General features: G+C 38.7%; 1 pseudogene; it reads left to right on the top strand.

Moving 5' to 3' along the window:
- Window positions 1-1,078: 1,078 nt before the first annotated feature.
- LOC117533078 lies at window positions 1,079-5,434 on the top strand (annotated as a pseudogene).
- The last annotated feature ends 3,930 nt before the right edge of the window (window positions 5,435-9,364 follow it).

Raw genomic sequence — 9,364 nt, forward strand, 5'->3', positions numbered from 1 at the left:
AGGGCTCTATAAATAAATATCTACGGCAGATATGTAATATTTAATGCAGCTGAACCGTGTATTACAATGCCGTATGTGATGACTTTCAAAGAGAAAAGCAAGAACACTCGGAATAAAGTTTTTTTTTTTTTTAAATGTTTTGCGATTTCATATCACATAAACACCATATCCCGACGTGCATTGCGGCGTGATTTTAGCCTATCAAAACCTCTGAAAAAATAAATGTGTCTCTCAGAATCGAAAGAGAAAAACCTATGGGAAAAACACAAAAGCATTGTACACAATTTAAACCAATTAATGTCGTATAATTAACAAGGATAAACTGATGTTTTTTAGTGGATGAGTACTGCAGATATCACTGTTAAGTCATTTGATCATTGGTTTTATTATGAAAACGTCGAGACCGGAAATACTGTTTTCAACCAGTAACTTTACATGGAAGCTTGCCGCATATACACGTTATCCTGACGAAACCTCAAATCATCTTCATAATATCTATCAAACTATAGATCCTACATATCGACTGGACGTGGATTCTAAAAGTACAATATATACTTCTCGCTAGAAATCTAATCAAAAAGCGTTGTAATGGCCAAACTATCCTACAATTTAGGATGTTCGAGAGGATTATTTGTGAATAAACGACCCTCTGTAACATTTGCATTCAACAGGAGCACTAGAGGCCGAACACTTTAAAACGTAATTATAGGTCGTATTAAGGGCTTGAACAAACAACATATTTGGTCGTAATAAGGGCTTGAACAATCGACCCATTTGGTCGTATGAGTTGGAGGACTTGTTGGATATGTTGGCTGCATGGGTTGGGATTGTCTATTAACCATCAAGATTAACTGCTACTTCCTCTACTTGGGAACCTGCTGCAGCTCGACCTCAAGAGACCCTACCACACATTTATGGAGGTGAGGAAATTATTGAAATAATGTTCATTTCATTAGAGGTGTTATGTTCTATGTGCTCTGCAGATATCACATTGTTGATCTTCTCATTCCTGTTAGTTTTTTTAAACATGATTTTATCATTTCCATGTTTTTTGTTTTTGTTTAGCTTTCCAAGAAATATGGATCAGTTTTCACAGTGCATTTGGGACCCCAAAAAGTGGTGATCCTGGCTGGATACAAAACGGTGAAGGAGGCACTTGTCAACTATGCAGATGAGTTTGGTGACAGATATTCAATGCAAATAACAAAATAAACTAGTGGAGGCCATGGTAAGGAAAGTAAAACAAGTTGTGTAAAGTGCTTTTCAAAATAACCATACTTTTCTGTTAAATCTTTTGCATAAGTTTATTGCTTTTGGTGCTGGATGCAGTAAATCAGGACACAATCCACAATTGAAAACACTGAGCAAACATGGTCTGGCCATAATATTGATTTTATCTTAGGGATTATATGGGCCAATGGTGAATCATGGAAAGAGATGAGGCGCTTTGCCTTGACTAACCTCAGAGACTTTGGAATGGGCAAGAGGGCTTTTGAGGACAAAATAATTGAGGAATGCACCTACCACATTGAAGTGTTAAAGAAATATAAAGGTAAGTGTCTTATTAAAACCAACTGCATTATAAGCAACGTGTTTCTTGTGGTTTTAATTTATTTGACTGATTCTGTTTTTACAGAAGCTTTTGATACAACTCAACCCATATACCAGGTGGTGGCTAATATTATCTGCTCAATTGTTTATGGCAGTATATTTGAATATGATGATGCAGAGTTTACGTCAATGGTAGATAGAGCACACAGAAATATTCAACGTGTGGGCTCCCCTTCAATAGAGGTGCCATTCCATTTATTTAAAATAAATAAAATGCCTTTTAATAAAGATTACACTTCAAGGTGTGATTTTATTTGACATAACACATGAATTGGGGCTTCTTTTAAAAAGGTGTTTAACATGTTCCCATGGATCGGTAAATGGATTGCTGACAGAAAGGAACTTCACACAATAATTGCTGAGAGCAAGAAACAGACTCAGCAGATGTTTAGTCGTTTGAAAGAGACCCTCAATCCACAGATGTGCAGAGGATTTGTGGACGCCTTTCTGCTCCGAAAGCAAAATCTTGAGGTTGGGAAGCATTTCATTACTTACCCCGTCTACACCTTTTTCGTGATCAGTTGAGTTGTTTATGACAAAAGAGGAAATGCAATTTGTTCTAACAGTTAATCACCAGCAGTAATATCAATTTTAGAAATCAGTAATTTCTTTCTGACTATAGAGATCCAAGCCAACATGTCCATAAGATGATATGGACAAGCAGTGATTCAAATTGATTAACATTCTGACATTTTGAGATGTAATTTACAATAGAGATGACTACATCAGTACTAGTCAGCCCTTTGATTAAATAATAAAAAGGCTTGCCAAACTATACCTCAACAAAACAAAATGCCCTCCTATGTAACACGTCAAAGGTTTGGTTCAGATTTGTTTGAATACCTGACTTATCTTTACTTGCAGGAATCCGGAATCACAGACAGTCACTTCCATGAGAAAAACCTGATACAGACGGTTCTTAACCTCTTTACTGCTGGCACTGACACAACAGCAACTACACTGAGATGGGCACTACTATATATGGCCAAGAATCCAAAAATACAAGGTAAGGAGCTTAGAATCCTCACAATTTTCAAAAACAGTCCAGGAAACAATATGTGCTCACCAACTAAAGAAAATATTCTTAATGGACATAAAAATCTGGTCTTCCAGAACAGGTCCAGGAGGAGCTAAGCAAGGTTAAAGGAGGTCGTCAAGTGCAGGTTGAGGACAGGCAACACCTGCACTTCACAAATGCCGTCATCCACGAAATCCAGCGACATGGCTAACATCGTCCCCATGGCACTTCCTCACAAAATGAGCCAAGACATCACTTTCCAGGGTCACTTCATTAAGAAGGTTGGATAAAATAAAACACCAAAAGAACCCAAGACAGGGGTAGACATTAAGGGTAAAATTACACTGGCCCTCCGGGCCGGTGGAATTGTATTATCACTGGCCCCACCATTGTAACCACTGGCCCGGAGCATTCGTCCAAAAAAAATCGACAAATAATGAAGAAAATGAACACATTTGTTGCAATAGTAATGTATGCACAAACTACATTACTACTTGTACTACAACATTTGAATAATCAGTTCTTCATTTTCCTCAATTGTTCATATTTGGTTTATTAAAATAATGATATTGTAGTCAGTGTTAAAAAATGTCTGCTATTATGAGTATTATTAGTTGTATAATGCGCTTTCTGCCTTCCTGTCATTAGGAGTTAGTAATGTAATGTAATAGATTAGAACCTTCATTATCCGCTGGGACATTTCCCTATAGCAAATACCTTTATATTCTTCTTTATACTCTTCACTTACTTGTCAGCATAGGTCGGCATTGATGTACAGAGCCGACAATAGACCTTGTTTATATTGGCATCATATAGAGCGGTGCAGTGACGCGTCCTAAAACCAGGAAGTAAGCTGATGGTTTCCTCGACAAAAAAACCAATGGGATTTCTCCACAGGGTTTTGAAAAATAGCTGTAAATAAGGCCTGTGGAAAACAAACCTGTTTGATAAATGCACGTTTTGTTCAGCCGGATAATATCCACATTTCTACCCTACTTTTATAATTTTCGAATCATAAATCTAATTGATAGATTATAAAAAGGGTTTTAGGACGCGTCACTGCACCACTAGAAGCCAACTCCATCGATCAAGCTGGCTGAAACGTTCTCTCCCTCTTCTTCTCATGCTCCCTATCACTCTCCTTGAACTCCTCCGGTAACTTTCTTTTATTTGAAGATAGTTTTTTGCCCGGCGCTTGGCCGGTTACCGGTGGTATTAAAAACATGTTGGCGAATGGTTAGGTGGCGTGATAGTCTGTAGTGAAGGAGCGCGTTCCCCCTCATAGGAGTCTGCTCGCGCTGCGCAGCAAACAGCCTTTTGCTTTTCACCCAACAACGACAACCGACTCACGAAACGCTATGTTGTAGCGTTAATAAACGAAACAATTTAACTAAATTGCTTGTCAAAATACCAAAGGACACTTTTTTTTTAAAAAGCAATATTTTTAGTGGCCCGAGCGGGCAAGTGGAAAGTACGTTATGCTGGCCCGGGGTGTCTAAATAGTGCTTCCGGGCCAGCGGGCCATTCATAATGTCGAGCCCTGCAAGATGACTTGGAAGAATGATTCCTACATAATTCAAAATGGGGGTGCTGAGTTAAGTGTCTTGTCACTAAATGAAAATACTGTATATTGTCCACAGGGGACCACAGTGTATCCTCTCTTGACATCCGTCCTGTGTGATGAGACTGAGTGGGAACACCCCAGCAGCTTTTATCCTGCTCACTTTCTGGACAAAGATGGGAAGTTTGTCAAGCGAGATGCCTTCTTGCCTTTTTCAGCAGGTTTGTGAATTTAGCCATCACTCCTCAATATTCACTTATTTTGCAGATGAGTTGAAAATATTCCTTTTGTTTTCCCTCACAGGTCGCAGGCAGTGTCCTGGGGAGAGTCTGGCCAGAATGGAGATTTTCCTCTTCTTTACCAGCCTCTTGCAGCACTTTCGTTTTACTCCTCCTCCAGGAGTTTCAGAGGATGAATTGGATCTGACTCCAATAGTGAGCTTTGCCATTAGCCTGTCGCCTCATAAACTGTGTGCTGTTCCTGTTGTGTGAGCTTTACAATGCTGCTAACAGTCAATGGTGCGAGTTGGTTCAAGATTGAAGATTTTGAATTGTAGATCATTATATTAAATGTAGTGATAAAGTAGGCCAAGATTAGATTTTCAATATCAATGATGTAATTTTAATGAATAGAGATGTATTTCTATTTAGTTGCTAAATGTCACTACTTTTAGCAGTTTCACCCAGATTATAATTTTCTTTATTACTAATAAAACTCACTGATATGCTCCTTTTACTATCCCATTATGACAAATAGACTTCAATGCCAACAACAATGTGTAATAGTGAAGTTAAAGCTTAACAGTATGCCGAATGTACAACTTAACCTTGATATGTTTCAGGTCCAATGTAATGATTTACAAACTGCCCTATAACTGGATTTACTACATTTCAAAAGGAACTCTCCTGGATTATGATCACAGCTTCATACGGTCTCCTCTGTGAAAGTCCAATGTTTGTTTAACCAACCTATGCAAACGACCTCCCTACGGAGACAGCACTTACTTTGATTAAAACACTGTTTGTGAAAATCAAAAACAGATGTTATCTGGGACAAAACAAGCGTCCTTTAAAATGAGTTTAAAAAGAGCGGTTTTGTTTATATGGAACATTATTTTTAGCAGAGCAGGCAGCTTCAATTAAAATTGCTATTACTGTAGAATGCAGAACATCATGCTGAATCTGTGCATTTGTGAATGCTGTATCTCATACAGAAGATTGACAATAAAGTTGATTTTGACTTGATGCTAGAGGCTTCTCTGTCCCAGTTTAACATTAACTTTGGCTATCTGGATATTTTTGTGTTGGTCCATTTTGAAGCCTTGGTTAAAAATAAACCCTGACCTGGCAGAGCTCAGCAGGGCTTTATCATTTATATGTTGATCTTTGTTCGCTGGATGTGTGGATAAGTAACTGCTTGCTAACACAGTAGCATAACAACTTTGAAAGTTTATCATATTGGAGGTTTGTTGCTAAATTCTGCCACCTGGTGGGCTGAAGAAATTAAATCATGCACCTGACAGTCTTAGAGCTAATCATTGTACTACGTAGCCGTTTACTCACCTTCTGTATTGGATGTATTTGATGAGAACAGCAGCAATGACGAACAGCACTACCAACCCCCTAATGATGATGTAGGTCTCATCAAGAGGGGGATCTGTGGTTGAAGTCAGGTGTGTAGTCAGCCTCTATCGGCACATTGTGCTCATCAACAAACTGGCAGGTGTATCTCCTGTTGGTGTGAATCTAACGCTTTAGTTCCTGGTTCATCCACCCAGCAGATGCTGCTCCGTTGACAAGGACCTGTGTGTCTCAACATGGAGCACTTTAATGCAACTTCACTGTCTCTCCTGCATCATGTGGAGATGGAGAGACTGAAACAAGATATGTAATCGCTTAAAACGTGGTTTAACAACATGTTAGTCATCTTCCAGGATGATCCTGGCAAGTTTCTTTCCTTCTTCTGTCATCAATGTTTTTCTTTGTTTGAAGGTGAACTGAACCAAATGGAATCAAGACCTCTCTGTGTTTTTCAAGAAAAAACAAGGAAAACAAAGAAAAAATGAACCAACCACTGGAGATGATGCCCGTCCACTCCATCTACACTTGCTTCCTCAAACTTGATGGTGTGACGGAGACTTTCGTTAATCGCCCTCAAAATGTGCCAAAAGTAGAATTCCCATTTGATCATATCAATGACTGTTCATGGAAATTACTCACTTGTCAGAACACTTAGGTATGGACAGATATCCTGATTAGAGTGTGTCCGCTGCCGACAGGTTTAGTGACCAACATCCTCTGCAGTGACGTTGGTCATGACCAAAGAGCAGTTAGTGTTCAAACTTAGACTGGCAGCTCGGGGAGGCTCTTCTGAACATTTCCGTTCTCTAACACAGTCAAAGATTCTGATAGATCTTGGTTGTAAAACCCAACGGTTGAGCATGAGGTTTCAGGGGATGATGAGGTGTCACAGTGTAGAATGGCATCTTGTCCAACTCTTCTATAGACAGAAGTGCATTTTCCATTAATGCCTGATAGAAAATAAATTAGACATCACGTGTGAAATAATCTGCAAGAAGATGTCCATTTTTTTTGTTATGGAACTTTGGGAACTATTCATGTCTTACCTCCACTGTTGAATCTATACTAAAGAATCACACAGTTGATCATAATTAGGGATGCACCGAATATTCGGCCACCGAAAATTATCGGCCGAAAATGGTTAAAAAGGCCCTTTCGGCTTTCGGCCGAAAGGGTTTTAGCACCGAAAAAATATCACCGAATGTCAGAACAGGCTTACGTTGGTAACCTAACGTGTTGTTGTGATGACGTAATAAAGACGCGGCGACCATGCTCGCGGCTGGCTCACAGGGGGGGGGGGCATTGACCTTTGTCATCGAGATTGCCTTGAGCCTTTAACAAATCGTATTAAATAATCTGATGAGACTGTAAACAGAATAGCTGAAATTTTAACAAACTAAATAACTCAGTTTCCTCTAACCATTAACCCATGTTTGTATAATGTAGTTAACTCCGTGTGTTGCTGCTAGCATACATAACACCTGACGTGGAAACGTTACTCGTGGATGGGGCTACAGGGCTGCTAGAAAGACGGTCGAACCCGGTACATTCCTCCGTCTGCATGCGGTGCACTTTTGCTAAATGTTTAGACAAATTGCTCGTGCTTACATGCTAAGCTCTTATTGCACTTATGGTAACAAGTATTCTCCACATCGAGACGGGTAAAGTTTAACCACACCTCGGAGCGCGTTCTCTCCGCCATCTCCGCAGTGTGCTCCGCTGCATGTAGCAGCTGCGTGTGTGTAAACTGCCCCGCCCCCTCGCACACAGACGGGGAGAGATCTCGTCTGATCGAAAATACATCATAGACGCATTTGTTGTCTTTGCATATTAGAAACGAGTTGGCGACACTAAGACTGCGATATAATGTTTTTTAGCAATAATACATGACATATATAAATGTACTCTATGCGTTCAAAAGTGCTGAATAAATGTTTTATGGACCCATAATAGTGATTATTATTTAAGTTAAGTTTTGCCATAATCATGTCTATTTCCATAATCAGGTAGCTGAACAACATTGGTAAAAAATGTATACATTATATATATATATATATATATATTTCTATTAATCATTTTCGGCCTTTCGGCATTCGGCCAACTGTTTCCTATTTTCGGTATCGGTTTCGGCCAAGAATTTCCCCATTCGGTGCACCCCTAATCATAATAACAAGTTTGACACAGATCTGTACATATTATGTAATTCTCTGAGTGTAATATATGTTGTACTCTATGTATAAACTGACTTCATGCATTTAAAATATATTTGAATATTCTATCACATTACTGATTGTAAAAAAAATACTTTTGTGTCTTGTCTCACACAACATTTGGCTTATTTTCAAAGCTTATTAAAAGGTGCCTCTAAAACAGGAAATTATGGCTGGTTCCTGTTATTAATTACAACTAAAGTTTAAATAAGGAAAAAAAAGAGACTTACCTTGAAACTGAAGTACCAAAATGAGAGTACATTCAAGTAAAATGTTGCGTCCATTCTGTCAGACGTTTATTCTCTGCTACAAATATGCGATGATGCCGTTTCCTCTCAGTGGTTAGCTTATTGAGAAAAATGTCTTGTCCACCACACTGCTTGACGTACAGTAAGTCCAAGAGAGTAACACTTACCTCGCCCTTTAAACAGACAGCACACAACAGCCAAAAAAGATCTTGGATAGGCCTAAACACCATTAGGCCTCTCCAACCTTTTGCATAAAATAAAAACACCAACATAACATTGTAAGAAACATGAACTACAGCTGAAGATGATGGGAATGTAATTAGTTATGCAGGTATTTAGTCAATATTTTAATATTGGACTACCTTTTTAACCAAGTATGGTGGCAGATCAAAGTTAACACAATTAATTCTAAGAGAAAGACAAAGGTGTGTAAAAGGTGAGACATGTCAGTCGAAAATGCTCACACCTGAATACACTCTGTATCTTTGTAGCTTCAAATCCAGTCCCTATTGGATTCCAATGTAAAATAAAGAGGAGACATGGCATGAAAGATCACTGCACATTTTGAGTCCATGTTACTGTAGCTTCATCAGAATAAATGTATTCTACACTGCATAGTGCATATTATGGAAGCTTTATAAGAAGATGAAAACAGCACAGCCACAGTGCAGTAGCTTCATCTGAATATATAAGCGCATATTACACCAGTATATAAAGACCATAAAACAGCCTCAGCGCACATTACAGCAGTTTTTAACTATTTCATTTCATTTCAAACCTTTATTTATACAGATAAATCCCATTGAGATCATTGATCTCTTTTTCAAGGGAGACCTGCTAACTATGTCTATTTAATGGAGACATATCCTATATCTTGTTGTACACTCTACCTGCTTCTTTCTGAGGCAGTGTCTCTACCATCTTAGGTAAGAAGACTTCCAGGAAATGAAATAAGTCCTGAAACACTCCTGTCTTGTTGCCAACTACTATATACAAACACACACAGAAAACACTTGTGCATAATACACTAGCTTCACACAAATGTGAAAATAGCCCAGCAAGGTACTGTATGGCAGTACAGTACTGGATGACATGTATTAGAGTAGCTTGAACACAATACAAAAGACCACTGAACA

Source organism: Gymnodraco acuticeps, unplaced genomic scaffold, assembly GCF_902827175.1.
Source record: "Gymnodraco acuticeps unplaced genomic scaffold, fGymAcu1.1, whole genome shotgun sequence".
Classification (NCBI taxonomy): Eukaryota; Metazoa; Chordata; class Actinopteri; order Perciformes; family Bathydraconidae; genus Gymnodraco; species Gymnodraco acuticeps.